General features: G+C 44.5%; 1 pseudogene; it reads left to right on the forward strand.

The window, feature by feature from the left end:
- The window catches only part of LOC125410395 (small ribosomal subunit protein eS6 pseudogene), a 112978-nt pseudogene extending 97933 nt beyond the window's left edge, over nt 1-15045 (forward strand).
- The last annotated feature ends 5040 nt before the right edge of the window (nt 15046-20085 follow it).

The raw sequence follows: 20085 nt of genomic DNA on the forward strand, positions 1-20085 counted from the left end.
CCTCTCTCTGAAGTTGTGGAAAAGCAGGTAGGATTTTTCAAGGCTGCTGCTATGGTATAGGATGGTGTGTTTGGAGATGGTAGTGGGGGCATGCTATGTGTGGGTGGTGTGTGGGGATCGTGTGTGGGGATGGTTTGTGGGACAGCATGTTTGGGGATGGTGTATGTGGATGGTGTGCTTGGAGATGGTGGGGGATGGTGTGTATTATGAATGCATGTATGTGTGCATGTATGTATGTATCTGCCTTGTCTGAGTTCTACAGCCCCCAATGCACACAAAGTTCTTCTGCAAAGATGGAAAAAGTGGTTGGTTAGTTGGTTGGTAGGTTGGCTGGTGGGTTGTCTTGTGTACTAATGAGTTCTTATCAACTTGACATAAGCTAGAATCACTTGAGAAGAGGGAACCTCAGTTGAGGAATTAACTCTACCAGATTAGTTTTAGTAAATGGATTAAAATTCATGAATACAATTTGAAGCATTCTAAGTAAATCAAAATAAGCACTCCACTTCTAGACTATCATTAAAGAAAACATAAGAAGCTCACAAGGTGCAGTGCAATCAAGACTCGGGAATGGGCATTAAGAAATGAAGTCTCAAATTCCCATCCTCGGCGCTCTTCTCAAGAGTGTAGAAAAGCATATGAAACTACACTAAAGGCAGAAAAAGGAATAGATGAACAAGACTAGAGCAAGGGTTGGAGAGATGACTCAGAGGAAGGCATGTGTCATTCACCCTTGTACACATGCACATATACACACATGTACACACAGAGAGGCATGCACGCACACAATACATACACATGAGGATTTGAATTCAGACTTCAGTAAGTTTGCACATCTGGGCACAACAGAACACATCTGTAATCTGCAAGAAGCAGAGACAAGTGAATCATGTGAGCTTGCTGTCCAGTATTAGTCAAACTGATGAAAACTTAGGTTAAGTAAGAAACTAGATAGATAGATAGGCAGATAGATAGGCAGATAGATAGATAGATAGATAGATAGATAGATAGATAGATAGATAGATAGATAGATAGATAGATGGATGGATGGATGGATGGATGGATGGATGGATGGATGGATGGATGGATGGATGGACGGATGAATGGACAGACAGGTGATAGGTTAATAGGTAACAGATGATAGATAAATATTAGGTGGACAGAAGATAGATATACAGACAGATAGATGGATAAATAAGTATCATGGAGAATAACTAAGGAAGACATCTGATGTTGACCTCTGGCCTCCACACATGTACATATACCAACCCCCATCACATTCATGCAAGCATACACACAAAAAAGTTTGAATAAATCAACAAGGCATGGTGGTGCATACCTTTAATCCCAGCACTTGGAAGGCAGAGGCAGATGGATCTCTGTGAGTTGGAGGCCAGCCTGGTCTACAGAGTGAGTTTCAGGTTAGACTGGGCTGTTACACAAAGAAAGCCTGTCTTGAAAAACAAACCAAAAAAGGCTTGAATAATCATTCACAAAATAAACAACTTCAAATCAGTCCAAAAGATAAATGAAAGCAAAAGCTGGTTTCCTGAAGAAAATTGAAAAAAATAGACAAAAGAGAGCGAAGGGTTATCTTACTAAATAAGGAATGAGATGTCGACATGTTCAAAGACCTTATGGAAGAAAAAGAAATTAAAAATTCAATTAAAATGCATATGTAAAAAATTGGGCAACTTGGGAGAAATAAACACATTCCAAAAATATACAAACTATCAAAAATTATTTAAGAAAGAAGCATAAAAATTAACCCCAAAACAATGAGTCAGTAATTTTTACAAATCTAATAAGATGAAATCCAGGGCTGGGAAGAGTCACGGCAAATAAAGCGCTTGTTGTACCAGTGTAAAGGTCAGAGTTCAGATCCCTACACTCAGGAAAATGCCCAGTCAGTGTGGTGGACTGCTGCGTTTCCAACACTCAGAAGGCAGAGACGGGGGGATCCCTTAGCAAGCCAGCGAGCTAGGCCGGCTGGATCTGAGAGCTCTCGGTTCTGTTTCGAGGCCCTGCTCAGTGAATATGGTGGTAAATGATCAGGGAAAAGTCCTGATATGAGTGAGCCTTTGGCCTTCAGATGCATGTGAACACGTGTACATACATGAAGGCACATCACACACATGTGAGCACACACATGCATAAACAATTTAATTGACTGAAATTTAGGACAATATGGATTCACTGGTGCATTCTGCCAAATACGTCAAGAAGAATAAACCTTGACCCTTATCAAACCTGTTCTATAGTAATGAATGAAGAGACTTGCTCATTCTGGTTTTCCATCATTTACTGACACCACAGGCAGAAAAGGAGTACAAGAAAACTCGAGATTAATGCCCCTTATGAATATGGGGTGCCTATATGTTCAACAAAGTGCTGACATTGAACTCAAAGCTTAGAAACATTACTTAGTATTTTCAGAGCCATAAAGGCAATGAGATGTGAGTAAATTCCCAGAAAGATTCAAGTTATTAGCTCATGTACCTGTGGAGTGTTGTCTCAGTTCAGTCTGTTTTCCCTGTGGATTTCCTGGATTGGACAAGGTCCACTCACACTATGGAGGACAATCTGCTTTACTCAAAGCCTATTGGTTTAAATATAAACCACACATCTGGGTACTGAAACCTATCTAAACTGACAAAAAAAAATTATTACTTTGATGGCCAAGAGAGATTTACAAATTATTTTATTAATGCACAATTGTTTATTAATAGAAGGAAAGAAAAAATGTGTCTCATTGGGGGGAAATCATTCAAATCTTTGCATTTGCATGGGAAAAAACACTAAAAATAGTAGGGATAAAAAGTCTTTCTCGATAGTGTAGGCAGAGCCCAGCTATGTCAGAGCAGGTGGTAAAAGGCTAAAGGTCTTCCCTTGTGAGGTCTATACCAAAGCAAGATCCTCCTTGCTGCTGTTATCCTGACTGGAAGGCTCAAAGCAACATCTTTTCTTGTATGTACATCAGCAGACAGAATAATGCAAAAATACGCCTGTCTGACCAATGTAATAAAAAAATAAAGTCATGATGTTAATGAGGGGAAGGCTAGGGGGGATGGAGTGAGGAGAGAAGGGAAGTGAGAGGTAGATTTGATTATATTTCTTTGTATTTGTATGAAGTTCTCAAAAAATGAAGAAAAAAATAAATTATAAAAGCAATTTAAATTTCAATAACATCAAAAATATGAAAATAGCAGGGCATGGTGGCACACCTTCATTCCCAGCATTGCAGTGGCATTTAAATTGTATTTTAATAAATAAAGCTTGCCTGAAGATCTGAGAGTAAAACAGCCCCAATGGTCAGCCTTACAAACCACGTAATAACACACACCTTTAATCCCAGTAGCCACGCCATAGAAACTGGGTGGTGCATGCTTTTAATCACAATGGTGCACACCTTTAATACCAGCCCGAGAGAAGATTATAAGACAGGAGAAGACAGCTCTCAACCACAATCTCATTCTGAGATTCCTGAAGGCAGGATGGCCATTTTCGGACTGAAGTCGAGGTAAGAGCCAGTGGCTGGCTGCTTTGCTTTTCAGATTTTCAGGCTGAACCTCAATTTCTCTTTCTGGGTTTTTTTTTAATAATTGTGCTATACAGCAGCAAAATGTTCATCAGTCAGTGACAGCATAAGCCCTGTATGATACAGTTTAGTGACGAAATGTAATTTGATGTACAGGACTGATACATGCTGTCATCAATGAAACTGAGAACATTTATGATAGATGAAAAGCACCAACCAAATGTAGAGACATAGACTAGAAACTCAGACACTGAAGAAGCTGAGGCAGGAGGATGACAGGAAAATATGTTGCTGGCCAGCCTGAACTACACAGCTGTCTCAAAAGAAAAGTCATCTCTTCTTCTTCTTCTTCTTCTTCTTCTTCTTCTTCTTCTTCTTCTTCTTCTTCTTCTTCTTCTTCTTCTTCTTCTTCTTCTTCTTCTTCTTCCTCTTCCTCTTCCTCTCTCTCTCTCTCTCTCTCTCTCTCTCTCTCTCTCTCTCTCTCTCTCTCTCTCTGAGAGATATATGGAGATAGATAGGCAGGCAGACCGACAGACAGACAGATAGATAGATGGGGGCAGATAGCTCAGTGATAGAAGTCTTTGCCTAGCCTTGCACAAGGTCTTGGGTTCGATCCTCATGATAAAAAGTAAAGAATAAACATGCCAGACAAAGGTGGTGCCAGTGATGTGACTGCCCTTGTATGCACTGTGGAAAATAAGCTAATCTACCTAGACAGGAAGTAGACAGTGGTTTCCATAGAACCGGAGAGGAGGACACAGGCAGTGATTGTTTAAGGATATAAGGCTACTTTTTGAGTTGATGAAATCGTTCTGGAATTGGATTTGATGACAGTCATAACTGTTATGAACACAGCAAAGCACTGGATTGAGTACTTCAAAATGGCTGAGAAGGCTATGTTGACATCCAAGTTAGCTGAAGTTTTCAAAGTCTTCACTGGCATGCCCTGCTTGGAGAGCTAACGGGAACATTTGAGGCTTTCAGATAAGACCACCAGACTCGCTTACCAGCTATACTAATTAACTTTGTTGGTAAAGCTAAGCAAACAGCAAGAGGATGATGTGGGGAAGGCGAGCATAACAGTGAAGACAGTATCCCGGGAGAGAAGGGCATTGTCTGTGCAGTAGCCAAGGCATTTCCCATAGGTAGGGAGCGGAGTCCACGGTTAGGTGTGTCCCGTAAGGAAACAGTAATAAATTACAGCCATGACACCCTGCCTCAGCATAAACTTTAGATGTGGGCTGTGAGATTTCATGTCAAAAGGAAAATCTCTTAGACTCTTGGAAGATTACATGGAAGAATATCTTCATTCATTAAACTGGGATTTCTTAAATGGGGCTCCAAAGCAGCTTTCCAAACTGAAAACAATGAATCACCAAAATGGCAGGGTGATTCACAGTGTGAATCCTTCATGGTTGAGATGCAGGCCTCTAGACCTGAAAAGGCAGTTACTGCTCATGCAAGGGGCATGTGCACACTGGATGCACTCTCGTGTGTGTGTGCATGTGAGTGTGCGCACACACACATGCACACTTGGCAAAATCTAGGAGACTCTATAATAGGGATCTTTCAAGTAGGGATCTTGAAACAACAAGAACGAGAAATTGGCTTGTAAGGAAATTCCAGCCTAGCTAATGCCACCAAGGAAGGCTGGTTACATTAGAATTCCATAGCCTGAGTTTGGTCACGAAGTCAGCAGATAGAAACCCAATTGAAACTGGCATAAGGCTTACAAGAAAGCGTGTCAGTTTGGGGAGCTAGAAGTTTCACTACAGGCCAAGCTCCACGTTAGTGACCCGTGGGTCCTGGGTTTTCCTCCTGCATTCCTGCCTCCAAGCTGCTTTCATCTTCGGGTTCACCTTCCTTATCCAATCCCAACTATGCTTCCTTTACGTCATTCTTCCTACCCGATCATTCACCTGTGCCCCATGATGTGGTTTGGTTTCACTATCTATTGTCACTGATTCTGCAGATTAGGGTTCTGGTGCACTGTGATTAATTCTCACTCAAGGCCCAGTGGCCATGCTGTAGCCTGCACACGGCATAGGGCAACTTTTCAGTTTGGAGAGCGGGAACCATAAAGCTCTATCCTGAGCCTTTCCATCCATCTCCAGGGTAACAGCTGGCCACTGGATGTGTCTAGGAAAGCCATCTCCCCGTATCTGGGAATCAGGGAACCAATGAAAACTTTTAGCTGCTATCACAAGAATCAGATGGGAACAGTTCCAGGGCAGCTCTGCTTTAGAGCAGCACCCTGCAGACTCCCTCTACAGACCCCGCCCTGCAGACCCCACCCTACAGACCCCACCCTACAGACCCCGCCCTACAGACCCCACCCTGCAGACCCTCTCTACAGACCCCGCCCTGCAGACCCTGCCCTACAGACCCCCACCCTGCAGACCCTCTCTACAGACCCCACCCTACAGACCCCCTCTACAGACCCCGCCCTACAGACCCCCTCTACAGATCCCACCCTGCAGACCCCACCCAGCAGACCCCGCCCTACAGACCCCACCCTACAGACCCCACCCTACAGACCCCCTCTACAGACCCCCTCTACAGACCCCACCCTACAGACCCCGCCCTGCTCAGAGCCCTCCTCTCATGGTCTCATTATCAGGTCAGCTGCTGTCTAACAATTCTGTGCCAAGCACACCTTGAAGGCACCTACAACATGTTGTTCTTTTTCAAGGATCCAACAAAACCACAGCAACTCTCATTCTGGAAATTGGGTAGGTAGACTCTCGGCTAGTGACTTCATAGCATCTACAGGGTCTCTGAAGGACATACCTCTGCTCTGGGCACGAGCTACGTCCTGCACAATCTCTGGACCCTCTGCTACAATCATGGGTTCCTTGTTGCCCAGGAGCCACTAAGGGAGTCCAGTTCCCATGAGTCTTCAGGCAGAAGCACATGGAGAAATCAAATAGTCTTCGGGTGGGAGAGATGAAATGCTTGCTGCCTCGTGGAGACTACCAAAAGCCTCTAGTCAGAAACAGGAAGACCTCTGAGAGGGTGAGACATGTGTCGTCCACCTCCCCTCGACATCCCAAAGTCAGCCAGGAACCAACAGCAAAGTCAGTTTCTTGGGACATTTTGGATGGTTTAGTTAGTTAGTTAGTTAGATTATTTGCTATTTTAGCTGCCAATTTTAAATTGTGATATTTACCTGATAACATAAATCATGTAACATCTTATAATCAGGCAGCATCAAAGAAAACAGAGCTGAACAGGTAGTCAAGGTGCCTTGCGAGTCTGCTCCTGACTGCCCTGTTTGAGTACAGAAGGGAAGATTGGGCCAAGGAAGAAACAGCGAGAGGGGCAGCAGAGCTATTCCAGTCAGGCTCTCCAAGAGCAGCCTAGGTACAGTCTAACCCAGGGCCCAAGACCAAAAACAGTGCTAGTCCACAAAACAGTGAGTGAGCAGGGCAGGCACTCAAAAGGCAGATTCCCGTGCGGCTTGCAGAATATGCTTTTATCTTCAGATAAAACGTTGTAATGCACACTGCACACTGTCACCAAGTCGGCCTCAAAGGAAAATGCTTAGGAACTGGCCCACTCCTATATGGATGCGTTTATGGCCCTAAGCAAAAGCCCCTTTGTTCAAGAAGAGCATCGCTCTGGAAATGAGCCCAAGCTGCCCATGCCTGCTGCTGCTCGCCTTTACCCACTCTTCTGCTCCTTGGCTGTGTGAGCCACGAGCCCACTGCCCTCAGTTACAACTGGAGCCAAGAAGATTCTGCAGAGGTTTAAAGAAACCTCTTTTCGTTTTGGAGAACGAAAGATGCTCCAAAAGGCAGAGCCCTGTGAAAGAAACGAACAATCACAAGCTCATTGTCAGGATGACCTGGCAAAGGCCAACGCCCTTTCTCTTGTCTTAGGGTGGGTCTATTTTGAAAGAGAAATTTGTCACAGCCTCGGGTAAGGTCCCCATCCTCCCGAGTTTCACACAGGTTGCTTTGTCTCCTCAGCTTCTCTCACATGCAAAGCAGGGGTCTCCAAAGCTGTTGCATGGAGGTCACTTGAAAGATCAGCTGTACTGAGACAGAAGGTGAGTGTGGAATGTGACCATGGCCTGCAGCCCGCGCTGCTCAGAACTCTTGTAGCTCAGGAAGTCTGAGCTGCTGCCTATAAATGTTGCTGCGTAGACTCACCTCCATCTCTGCGGCTGCGAGGCAGTTCTACTTCTAGTATAGATTTTGATCCTCACGTCGGGCGGGGGTTTGAAGCTGGTGTCCCCACAAATTGGCAAGTATTCTCTCACTGCGCTGCAAACTTAGCTCCCTCTTGGTTTTCTACTTTGAGGCAGGGTTCCTGGGTTCCTACTTCCTACCTGGGATTATGGGCTTGCACCACCAGGCCTGGGCCACAATGTCTAATTATAGCGGGGACACCTGTAGACTTTGGTCGTGGTGAAATTTCACCAATGAAAGTAAGGTGTACTTGCTGTTTTCCATTTGCTGATTTCACTAAGAACCCAGGAAATTTTTATGCGCTGGAGCCTTACCATATGGACTGCTGGGGCAGTGAGTTTGAACCAGCAACCCGACACACTCTAGAGTCTAGGGTTGGGAAGATCTGATTGAGGGGAGGTCTGCATAAGGTTGACCCGTCGGTAGGTAAGTAGAGAGATGTGCTGGTTATACTAACTGAAGCGGGAAGACCCACCCACCCTAGGCTGAACTGCAAGGGAGTAGAGAGAGCAAGCTGAGAACAAGCACGCGTACATTTGCACTTTCTGTTCTTGGCCGGGGATGTAACTAGCTGCTTCAATTCCTGCTGCATTGACAACCTTCCTGCACCCTGGAATTTGAACTAAACTAAGCCCTTTCTCGGGATGCTTTGGTCAGGATGCTCTATCATAACGACTTGTTGCTAAGGCAATGGTACTAAGGCATCTTTGGAATGCTAAAGTTGGATTAATATTCCCCATAGGCATTTACAGTGCTGAAGGATGGGGTCTGGGAGCTAATGGGACACCTTAGTGATGAACTTGCCACTTGGCACGGATGCAGAGGCAGCTTCAGCCTTTCCTATCAAAAAGCAGCTTAACCCTGTACAGTTCTCTGAACGAAGCAAATAGAGCGTGGCAGCCCCTGCCGCTCACTGCCTGTCTGCCTTCATCACTAACAGGGCTAAGGTTGTGCTCACCAACTGGCTTACAGTCCAAGAAAGCATCCAGGACAAGACACTATTGGTAAGGTCCATCCAGTGGCCAGGAACTGCTCTCATCTCACTGTGTAGCCTTGGATGGCTTAGAATTCATCATGTAGACCAGCTTCAAACTACAGAGATTCATCTGCCTCTGCCTTTTACATGCTTAGATTGACTGCATCCCAAGTATGACTTTTCTGGTATTCTGGGCTTCTCTAGTCTTCCTCAAAAGTTCCTTCCAGATAGCTGACTTTCCACCATATTGCTGGCCCCCATGGTGTCTTAACTCAAACAGTAAACTTGATTTTCTTCTTTTCTTTTCTTCTCCATTTTTCTTCTCTGGGCATCTACTTTCCTGCCCTGGTGTTTTCTTTTAAAGTCTGACAAAACTGTTCTCAAGTTTGTGATGGGGGGTGGGGACAGAGAGAGAGAGAGAGAGAAAGGGAGGGAGAGAGAGAGAGAGTGAGAGAGAGAGAGAATGCCTCTGAGAACGTCACGTGTTCCTCCTTTTTGCCTAGGCATATTTCCTCTTGTTGCGACTGCTAGCGAAGCCTGAAAGGAAGAGCTGGGAAACTCTCTAATTCTCCCGCAGGATTATTTGTTTCTCGTTATTGCTGTCTACTCCTTGTTAAGAGCGGTGGACATTATTATTGGAGCGCAGCAGCCATGATGTCAACGTGATGTCACAGAGATTGGCCTTAGGGGCCCACTCCGGAGTGGGGATCATTCTTTTCTCATCATTCATGAGACAACCCCACCTGCACCAAGATCTGCACCCTTTGTTAAGAAGCACAGTTCTGCAGATGCTCTCTTTCGGTAAGCAGCCCAAGGAACCCTGACACAGATTTCACTTCCTCTCGTCATCTCAGGCATCTTTAATAAGCCCGGTGTCCTGCCTTGTGCCATTTCCCAGAATTCAGAAAAGCTGTGAGAGGGTCCCGGTTTTGAAAAGCAGCCCAGAATGTCTGTTTCCATGGTGCAATTGTTTAGGGATTGTTTTAAGTCTGCCTTCATGTTACAGCATCGGCTTCACAAATCAGACTTTGAGATACACTTGGGTTAGACAATTTATCTAAAACCATACGGCTTCTTAGAAAGAGAATATAATAGCATCAGCTTTGGTGGCATTTATTTCAATATTATTTTCAGAAAAACACAGAGTCTGGATTACAAATAACAACAAGAACAACAATAATAACAATAATAGCAAGAGGAATTAAATGAATAGCTTATACCCTTTGTACCGATTTCAGACACACACTCTGTGCAGGCTGTGAGACTGGCCACTGTGCTGTCTCACTGTGCTGAAAATCCAATGGTCCGAAGAAGGTGGACCCCTTCTAAGAGTGAGTCTATTTGCTGTAAGTCTCAGAACTGTTGCTGTCTGAATGGGGGTGGGGCAGAAGAGTGCAGCTTCTCAGCCACTCAGTAGAAACGTCCCGAAGCATCTGAAAGAACTTGCACTTTGAAGAGTAAAGTTAAAAACATAACGAAGTCTTCGTGAAATGATTCAAAACAGGAGCTAGAACTAACGCTGAGAGGTATAGTCACTCTGCAATTCTAACAGATGTTTCTGATACATAAGAAAATGTAAGGACATAGAGCAGTCTATCAATTTTAGTATTTTAAGTATAAAACAGCCATGAGTGAAAATCATAGCTCAAATTCTTAGACAAAGAAATTAAAAACTTCACTTTAAACATGTTTTTCTGCACATTAGCATATCATTATTAATCCACAGAGACAAATGCATGAAATTATTTTATCTGCAACTGAATATCAAATATTCATGTTGCTAGTTACTAAAATTTAGCAACTGGTTTCATTCTAAAGTACCTCGAATTTTTACTAGTGAGAAAAAAACATTCATTAATAATTTAGTTTAAGAACATAGCAAAATCCTCGCAGAAGCAGGCTTTAGCTGTAGGGTGTTTGCTTTCCTAGGGTGGAACTTGCTGGTCTCAACAGGGAAGCTAATAAAGGAGCTTTATGACTCTGTCGCCATCAAGTGGACAATCCACTCAGTGAGTGTGAGGGGGGCCCAGCTTGCAGGGTGCTTGGCTGGTCAGGATTCTAGAGGCCTTCTTCCCTGAGCCGGGGATGCTCTGCCCAGGTTCCACAAGACGGTGACCTGCAGGGACACTGTAGGCTTTCTGTGGGGGCAGGCATGTTTCTGGGGAGTGTCTGTCAGAGCTGAAGAAGGCAGCGACAAGCACAGATCAGGAACTAGCTGGCCAAAGATATAAATTCTGCAAGCACTGTAGGTGTTCTGAGTTAAGTCAAATCCTAATGCCACATAAATCTATGAACATGTGTGTTATATGTCTGTTTATTACGTGTGTGTATGGGGTGTGTGCATGGGGGTGTGCGCATGGGGGGTGTGCACATGGGGGGGTGTGCATGGGCGTGTGCGCATGGGGGTGTGTTCATGGGGGTGTGCGCATGGGGGTGTGTGCATGGGCGTGTGTGCATGGGGGTGTGTGCATGGGGGTGTGTGCATGGGGGTGTGTGCATGGAGGTGTGTGCATGGGCGTGTGTGCATGGGGGTGTGTGCATGGGGGGTGTGCATGGGCGTGTGTGCATGGGGTGTGTGCATGGGGGGTGTGCATGGGCGTGTGTGCATGGGGGTGTGTGCATGTGTGGAGAACAAGGACAGCTGAGCAGTTATTTCTCTTTGTCCACATTGTGAGTCCCAGGGATCAAACTCTGGTTTTCAGTCTTTGAGACAAGTGCTTCCACCCACTGAGCCATCCTGCTGGACCTATATCGACATTCATATATGTTTTAATAAAAGCCAACTCCTGGCTGCAGCCCAGCATCAACTCTGGGTCTGGCCCTCAGCCCTGGCCACCACAGCCATCGTCGTCACCCAGAATTCCCTCTGATTCCTTTGTGACTTCTCTTTTAAGAGCTGTCGTGTTGTGCTGTTGTTGTTGTTGGCTTGTTTTTCATATTTCAGAGAATGAAGGAGACCAATAAGTTGCCTAGAGTGAAGCCACTGCTCTCTGCTAGCTGGCTCCACGACTCACTTTTCAAAAACAGTGATGTTGAGGCACAAGTGAGGGCGTTGGGGGGCGATTCCATGTTGCAGAATATTTACTCAAATCAGAGCAGTGACTCCTTGAGACTGTGGACCCACTGAGCTCATTGTGTCCCCTTGCAACTGTGACTGAAACTAGAAATTCAGATAAGCAGCAGGCTCCTCCTTACGTAAAATTCGAAAATGTCACAGCAAAATTACATGCAAGTAATAGGACACTGTGGAATTTTCCCAACAGCTGGCGAAATCCTCCCCCTACTGTCTTTGTGGGAAAAGTTGGTATTAGTTCCACAGGGTAGACCTGATCTACCCCAGAAATGACTGGAGGAGGCCAGTCAACAGCCCCTGGTGACAATAAATGGGTGTGTGGCACCTGGCGTGCCCTTCACTGTCACAGACAAGACAGGAGGAAATCTGGATGGATTCTGTCTCTGTTAGCACAAAGGGATTCTAAGTGCCCGTGAGGCCAACAGTGCCTCAGCTGCTGACTGCTTTTAGAAATAGATTAAATTTCAACAGAATTTGATGACATTTAGTCTAATACGCTTTTGCGAGAAGATTCCGAATCTTGTCTTCACAAATCTCTGTGAACTCTCTGAGCCCCCACCCCCAGTCCAGACCACTAATGAAAGAAAGTAAGTTTTAAATAAAAATAAAAAAAGTCACAGCAGGCTCACACATTCAATTTATTTCTGAATTGTCACCTGTGAATTTCCTAAACTGGCGAATACCCCTGCTCTATCTCTCTTCTTCTTCTTTCTCTCTTTCCTTTCTATAACTTTTTCTTCTTTCATTCCTGCTGTCTTCCAAGAGACAATCCTAGAAGGACAAGAGCGTCCACACCTACTGCTGAGCACTTGGGGTGGCCATGTGTGGTCACTCAAAAAAGAGTTAGGGATTGCGACCCACTTGTGGGAAGCCAGCCTCGGGCTGGCAGGATGGTTCCATGGATAAGGGCCCTTCTCGCTAAGATGGACAACCTGATGTTCATCCCTAGGTCACACGTGGTGGAAGGAGAGAGAGGACCATTTATCATAAGTTGTCCTCTGAGCCACCGCATGTGGGCTGTGGCATTCTACCACCGCCCCCATACCCAACCAACCCTGCCCACACACACAATAAATATAATAAAACCATTTAAAGAAAAATTAAGTATAAAAATCAGAGAACTCAACCTAAAAGTGGCATGTTAGTGTGAGGTCCTGGGACAACTGGCCTAGCGAATGGGTGGGTACCATGTATGAGGACAAGTTCATCTGTGAGGACACCTGTCAAAGCTCATGACACCAGGGCATGAGGAGTGTCCAGGAAGTTCTCAGCTAACGTGTGGAAATAATAGGTGCCAGTTTAGGACCCAGATGACACATCAGCCTTGGTGCGGCCAAAGACTGTGGGGCTCGGAGCTCCATGCTCTTCAGACCAGCTTTCTAACGCAGAAAACAGAGAGAGGTCCTCTGTTCCCAGAAGCAACTGCCGTGGGCTGTGACAGTGTTGAGACTGGACGTGGAATGGCGTACAGGTTTCCATGACCTGGGTCTCAGTGATGAACAACACTAAGACGCTCCCCTAGCTCCTTCCTGCCTTTCAAGCCTTTCCTGTCCTCTGCCGTCATCAGACCTGGATGGACGGCTCCTCCATTCCCAGCGGACTCAGGAAGCCGTACAAGTGCAGTTGACACTGAAGAACATTCCAGGAAGGGTGAGTCTTGTGCTTTGCATTGTCTATCCCCACCCCACCAAAACCTGCACCTGGTGAGATTTAGCTATTGACCCAACTTGGAACAACTAACTTACAAGCCTTTTGAAATTTCTTTCATCTTTTCCCTTCTTGCATGACTTTAAGACTTAGACATCTCAAGTTTTATCCGAATATCTTACTAATTTTAAATATTTTATATGTCTTAACTAAAATTATGTGTCATGTGTGTATATATATGAAAATAGAGGTTATCCCATGCCTAGGACAGACCGCTGATTTCTGCATATCTACCATTTCTCGAGGTTCCGTTTGGCATCATATTAACCAAGTTTTTCACATGTGGTCCTTTGGGGTCATTGAAGATCCAAACCATACTGAAATCCACAAATATAGAAGACACCAAATATCTTCCTAGATAACCTAATGACTAAAGAATCAATCTGCCTGCTGTTGACAGTTCTTGGCCAGCAGTGGCATTAGTAAGATTTACATTCTGTTTCCGTTGAGTTACAAGTTCATTGCTGTATCTTTAAATTATAGGTCACTCCTACTTGCACAAAGTTAAGCCATGATCAACTGATGTACTTTTAAGGTCAGAACTGCTGTTTACCTGAGACTTTTTAGACTCTTAAGAAGTTAGTAGCTTGAACATTTGCTCCAAGGTGCTTAGCAAGGTGCACTACCAACCATCTGAAATTTCTTTGTGTGGTAGAGGGGGAGGTCAGAGGAGTCAGGCACCGGTCCCCAGCCAGAACCCCAGTGTCATCAGTGACCATGTTGGACTGCACACACAATCTAATCAGATGAAAGCAATCTCCAAACAGTACCACCAAGATGTAGTAAAAAGAAAATAGGTTTGGGAGTTGGGCCTTATTGCAGTCCTGAGCCTCCCAACTAATAGCTATTTTGTGATTATAAAATAGAAACAAAAACATTGACAAGAATTGGATCAAACAAACCAGATCCATTAAAGCATCTCTCTTAGAGCTAGAATCTCACAGGTTTCCAGGAAGCCGTCACTGTCTACTCATGAAGCATCCTGAAATCATAGTCACCCAAACCAGAGCAAACCCCAAACCAAAGGCGTGTAGAGGCCTCAAGACCTCTCCCTGTAGGGCCTATGAGTCTACCCCTGCTCCTGGGTTTCATCCTGAGGACAGTTTCTGGCCAGCCTGCTAAAACATCCTGTTTGTTCCTGTGCTCCTTCTGCCCTGCCTGGTGATTAGCTATAGCGCAGGTTTAGTCCATCTTGGGTTTGGCAATTTCCCACCTGCCAAGGGAAGAATTCCATGTGCAGCAGCTAGGTATATAAGGATTTTCCTAAGCTTGAATAAACGGCATTCGGCTGATCTCCTTTCAAATGACCCAGGTCTTTTGTGTGTTCTTTCAATCTCTAGACCCTTGCCCGGCTCGCATCCGGTACATCCGGTACAGTGGTGTGCGAACTGTACAGAGAGTAACGCAGACCTTATCGTTGGAGGCCCATCAGCGAGATCAGGAGTTACATCTCCCCATGAATGAGCTAGGGAAGGACAACCGGAATCCAGTGTGGAGCTGTCTGCATTCCCTGGCCTGCGACTTCACCTACAATCATTTCCCCAGGGCTCTGACTTAGGTTCTGCTCTGAGGCCACCTACAGCCCCATGACTATTACCCACCACATCCCACTGTGTCTTCCTGGGCAGCCCCTTCCAGAAACTCGTGCTGAGGTAGACTGCTGTAGTTCTTAGTTCTAGAAACCCTTCCTGTCATTTTGTAATGGCTGCTCCCCTGTCCTCTTCCTGGTCTCTTCCTTCTCTTGTACAGCCGATGCTACCAACCAGCTCTTCCTCACGTGGCTTCCATTTTGTTTTCCGTGTTTTTCACCAACCTCTTTGTCGACCTTTAGAGCCACATAAATAAGCTACTGCTGGGTAACTCTATGTCACACCTTCAAACTTCAGTGTCAAATACATGAGGGAAATAAGAATTGATGTGCCCTCAGGCTGGCTAAGAGGGGCGTCAATACAGAGGGAGATTTTCCTCACTGCTTCCAAGTAAAGCGGTGGTCAGGCAAGACCTTGGACTTTTCCTCACATACGTGGAACAACTGGTAAAGAAAGGCTGGAGGAGTCAGAGGTTTCTCTCAAGCCCAAGTGTTTCCTGAGGACCAGACCCTCCGTTGGCCCTAAGAGGAAAGAAAGATTTCATTTTGGCCACCTGCATGGCCTTAAACACCCAGCAGGAAAGAATGACTAAGATGATTTTCTAACAGTCCAAGGGATTGCTTTCCCCAGATGTTAGGCATCAGTTGATATGAGATGTTATTTGGACAACTAGAGCTCACTAATCATTTCCTTCTTAACAAAAAAAAAAATTGTTGCCCAGTTATAAGACACACCTACAGCCAAGAGAGACAGTTCTACTATTGTTTTTCATCTAAATTTTAAATGATGGTTAAATGCCTCCCTTCTGACCTGCAAGTCATATGAAAGGGACACCACTCTGATTTTTAACCACTCAGGCAGCATTAAAGGGCATGAAAGCAGGTCATGGGTTCATCATACTGGAAACCAAACTTGGAAGTCAAATAATAATAATAATAAAATAAATTTAAAAAAAATAAGGAGCCCAAGAGAAGGAAGACGCCCTTGTGATCCCATCAAGAGATGTTAATGGACTTTGATTTGTATGCCTTAAAATAGCTTGTATTCTAGCCTCTTCTGGTTCCCGACTTGAGGTTTGTCATGCTGGTAATTTGTCTTCTCCCTCACATCTCTTTCCAGACACAGGTCAAGGACATCCCTTTCTCCTACATCTTATAGTTGGAATCTTTTAGACAGGCCCTCTGAAAGGGTACCCCAAAATGGCCACACCCAACACCTAAAATTCAGTTTGAAGAAGGCAGATCAATTATCACTCCGATCCCATGGAGCAGTTAGGGTTACCTCTTCAGGGGGAGATCAATAGTATGAACAGGAGGTAGAAATAAGCAGTTTGGGGAAGGGTGCCATTGGGACTCTGGCAGTTACATCCTCCCCTGAGGCCAAAGATGGCATCTGGAGAGCTCTGATCTACGACTTGGTTCCTAAATGTCTCTACTCTTTAGAGAAACAGTTTTTTCAATGAGTTTGAAGAAAAGAATGTGTTTAAAAATGAGAGTCGGTATCTGTAAGGAAATCAAACGTGAGTGTTAAAATAGCAGTGAAGACCTGTTAAGAGAAAATTCTTCCTGGTGAAGAGAATAGATTCTCTGGGCTGGATGCAGACCCAACATTCCAGGGGAGCTGGGTCAATCTCCTGGGCAAGAGACCCCCAAGGAAGGCAGGCTTACAGTAAACCTTACTAATGAAATAGATAAAAACAATTCCTTGTACTAGGGGCCTAACTCCAGCTTATTGAGTCAACTATTATTAGACCATCACCCCCTCCCTATTGCAGTTTCTTATCCCAAGACAGGACAGGAAAAGAGGGCCAACCTCTCAGTGAGTGTGAAGAAAAGAATGTTTAAAAATAAGAATAGGTATTTGTAAGAAATTAAACATGAATCTTTTCTATCAAATATTATATAACTACTTTATAATAAAGAATTTCATTTTTTCTCCCTCACTATGTAAGACTTTTATGCAAATGTTTTAAAATCCCTCATGCAGTAAAACTTTGGCTTATACAAAGGCCCTACTACATTCTTGACCCCTCCCGCACTCACTTTCTTTGCATCAATCCTCTCAAATGGGTTGTGATGGCTATTCTTGGCTGTCACCGTGACTATGTCTGGAATGAACTAAAACCCAAGCAGCTGGATACACCTGTGAGGGATTTTTCTTAACTGAATCATTTGAAGTGGGAAGATCCATTTTAATCTAGATCTTTTGAAGTGGAAAGATCCTTCATCTGGGCCTCATCTTCTCCTGGCAGCCTATATAAAGGGCACTGAAGAAGGATGCTTGCCATTTTTACCTACTTGCTCTTACTCTCTCTGGCAAGTCCATTCCTTCATTGGCATAAAGCCTACTTCTTTGGGATTCTGGCATATACTGAAGACCTGCTGAGACATTCAGTCTCATGAACTGAACAACTACTGGGTTCTTGCACTTTCCGTTGGTAGATAGTCACTGTTGGACTAGCTGGACCACAGTCTGTAAGGTACTCTAATAAATACCCTTTAGATAGATAGGTAGATAGATAGATAGATAGATAGATAGATAGATAGATAGATAGATAGATAGATAGATATGAATCCATTCTATTAGTTTTGTATCTCTAGGGAATCTTGACTAATCTACTAATCAGTCTCAAAAGGCTGCGAGGTCAGACCCCAGCCAAGGACTAATAGACACAGTCAATACCTTCCTTAGAAGAAAAGTCAAATGCACTTCCTGACTCCTGGTGCTTGATCCTCCAATTTTGTGAGCAGCACATCCTCTTGATAGTGTGAAGTTTTACCTTGCAAAGACACTTCATCCAGTGGTCTCTCTTTGTGATTCTGAGATTGTTTCTAATATGTTGAGGGCAATTGTTTCTGAGGCAACAACATTTCCATCCAAGGTGTATGATGTTTATTTTGAATGTTGACAACTCCTGAGGTTACTAAACTCAAGTCAGTTCCAAGGGTATTTACAATGGTCTCTTAGGTACATAATAAAGATTTCTTGCAAATGATCCTCAACTTTGAAGGAAGTAGGTTTGAATAAGTGACCCCATATAGCTAAGAGGAACACAGGGTCAAACCAATGTGTGTGGACTACAAAGTTTTACATAAGGCTAAGAAAACTCAGTTTCACACCGAGGGTGGAAAGTGCAGCCCATTCCATTAGTTGTTAAATCAGTGAGGTCTCTCAAGCCCCCCTGCATCCTTCATTTTAGTATGCCTCCTAACTCGCCGTTCTTCGTTTTCCTCCCTCTTCCCAGTTTTGGTGACTCCTATCTTTTGCCCTGAATAACAAAGACAGTTTGAAGACCCACCCCCAGTACTGTGGTTGATGCTGTTGGACATAGTTAGACATAGTGTTATGGTTTCAGCCACACAGCAGTAGCGGGCACTTCCAGGTTCCTGGGTCACACAGGCACAGATAAGTTCTCAGGCAAAATACATAGCCACCTAGGGTCCTTAAAAGGCGCTGCGTGACCTACATGTGGCATGGTCACATCACCTACGTACGTCGCAGCCCTTGCATGCATGCGTGAGCTCCGTCACTTGCATATGATATAGCTATGTCAGCACCCCCACCCCCTGCTGCACATGCGCTAGACAGCCTTTAAAAAGTGGACACTTCATTTCCACGCTCTCTCTCACCAACTTTCTCAGGCCTGCGTGCACGTCTCTTTTCTCTTAATAAACACTTAAGTGGGGTTCGTTGTGTTCCGTCTTCACCTGCGCCGGCTAGCTATTTCATAATAGTATGAAGAAGACAACAAAGAAGGAGGAAGAAAGGTCGTTGTGTTTTTGAAAATGGTGTAGTTGTGAACACTGGTAATCCCAGCACTTAGGAGGTAGAGATGGGAGAAGCAGAACTTCAACGCTATCCTTGACTGCATAGTACATCGTACAGCCTGAGCTACATGAGACCCTGTCTCAAAAAAAGAAAAAGTCTCTGTTACATCCAAGTTACATCAAGGTTGTAAATCTACTAAACAGATTTTGAGACTACCACAATGTTCTGTATAAATTAAGGTGGTTTGTTGTTGTTGTTGTTTTTTAATCTTTTAAGCTCTAGAACAAAATTTCAAAGGAAGAAAATGTGTTTTTCCAGATATTGTTGGATTCCTTTATATTTATAAAAGCTTTCGGTAACTCTGTCTCTTGAAAGCACGAACTGCTTCGAGGCTTGAGAGGCCAGTTAGGAACATCTGCACTGCATTCAGTCACCAAACCTCCTGTTTACTCAGGATTAAAATATCACTTCGGGGCCACGCAAAAAATTAAGCTGTTCATTTTGGAGACTTTTAGTAGTGAACGTAGTTCTCCAGAAGGCAAAGCCCGGACTGAAAGAGGGAGACAGTCACCGGCTGGGTAGCCTGGGAAACCATCCCACAGCTTGAAGCCAGCTCAGAATTTACAGTGAGCACCTCCTGGACGCAGCAGCGAAGTCAACAGCTCTCTGCACGCCCCTTTCTGTGTTCACCTTTCTGATGAGACAACATGGAACTGCTTTCCCAAAAGAAAACAAAGCCATGCCTCCATCAAAAGGCAAAACACTGCCTGTGTCCCACCAGCCCCGAGAAGAGAAAAAGATCAATTCTTTTGAAAACAAATTTGCATTTGCTCAAGCCTTGAGCAGGGGTGGGGTGGATTGGGAGGTGGGGTGTGATCCAAGCAATGCTTACAAAGTCCTTGGATAAAAGGGGTCCAGGTATTTCGGGTAAATGTGGGCCACATCCCAGGTGTGGGGCCATGAAGAGGGTCTGACCCAGACTGAGGAACTCTTTAGAAAGTTGTTTTTAAACTCTCTCAGTAAGAGCATTCCCGGAGTGGAATGTACCAGGGAAAAGGAAATGTGAAGCAGAGCCTAATCAAACATTTTCCTAATCCAAAACTGAATATAATTTGGCTTTACGGGACCCAGGAGACACATTGAGTAGATAAATTACTGGCCATATCCACAGTCAACCAAGCAGAGAGTTTTAAGTCATAACACAAAAAATTAGGTTCTAGCAAGGGTCACTAACTCTTCTG

The sequence above is a fragment of the Myodes glareolus genome, chromosome 8 (genome assembly GCF_982192425.1).
Source record: "Myodes glareolus chromosome 8, mMyoGla1.1, whole genome shotgun sequence".
NCBI lineage: Eukaryota > Metazoa > Chordata > Mammalia > Rodentia > Cricetidae > Myodes > Myodes glareolus.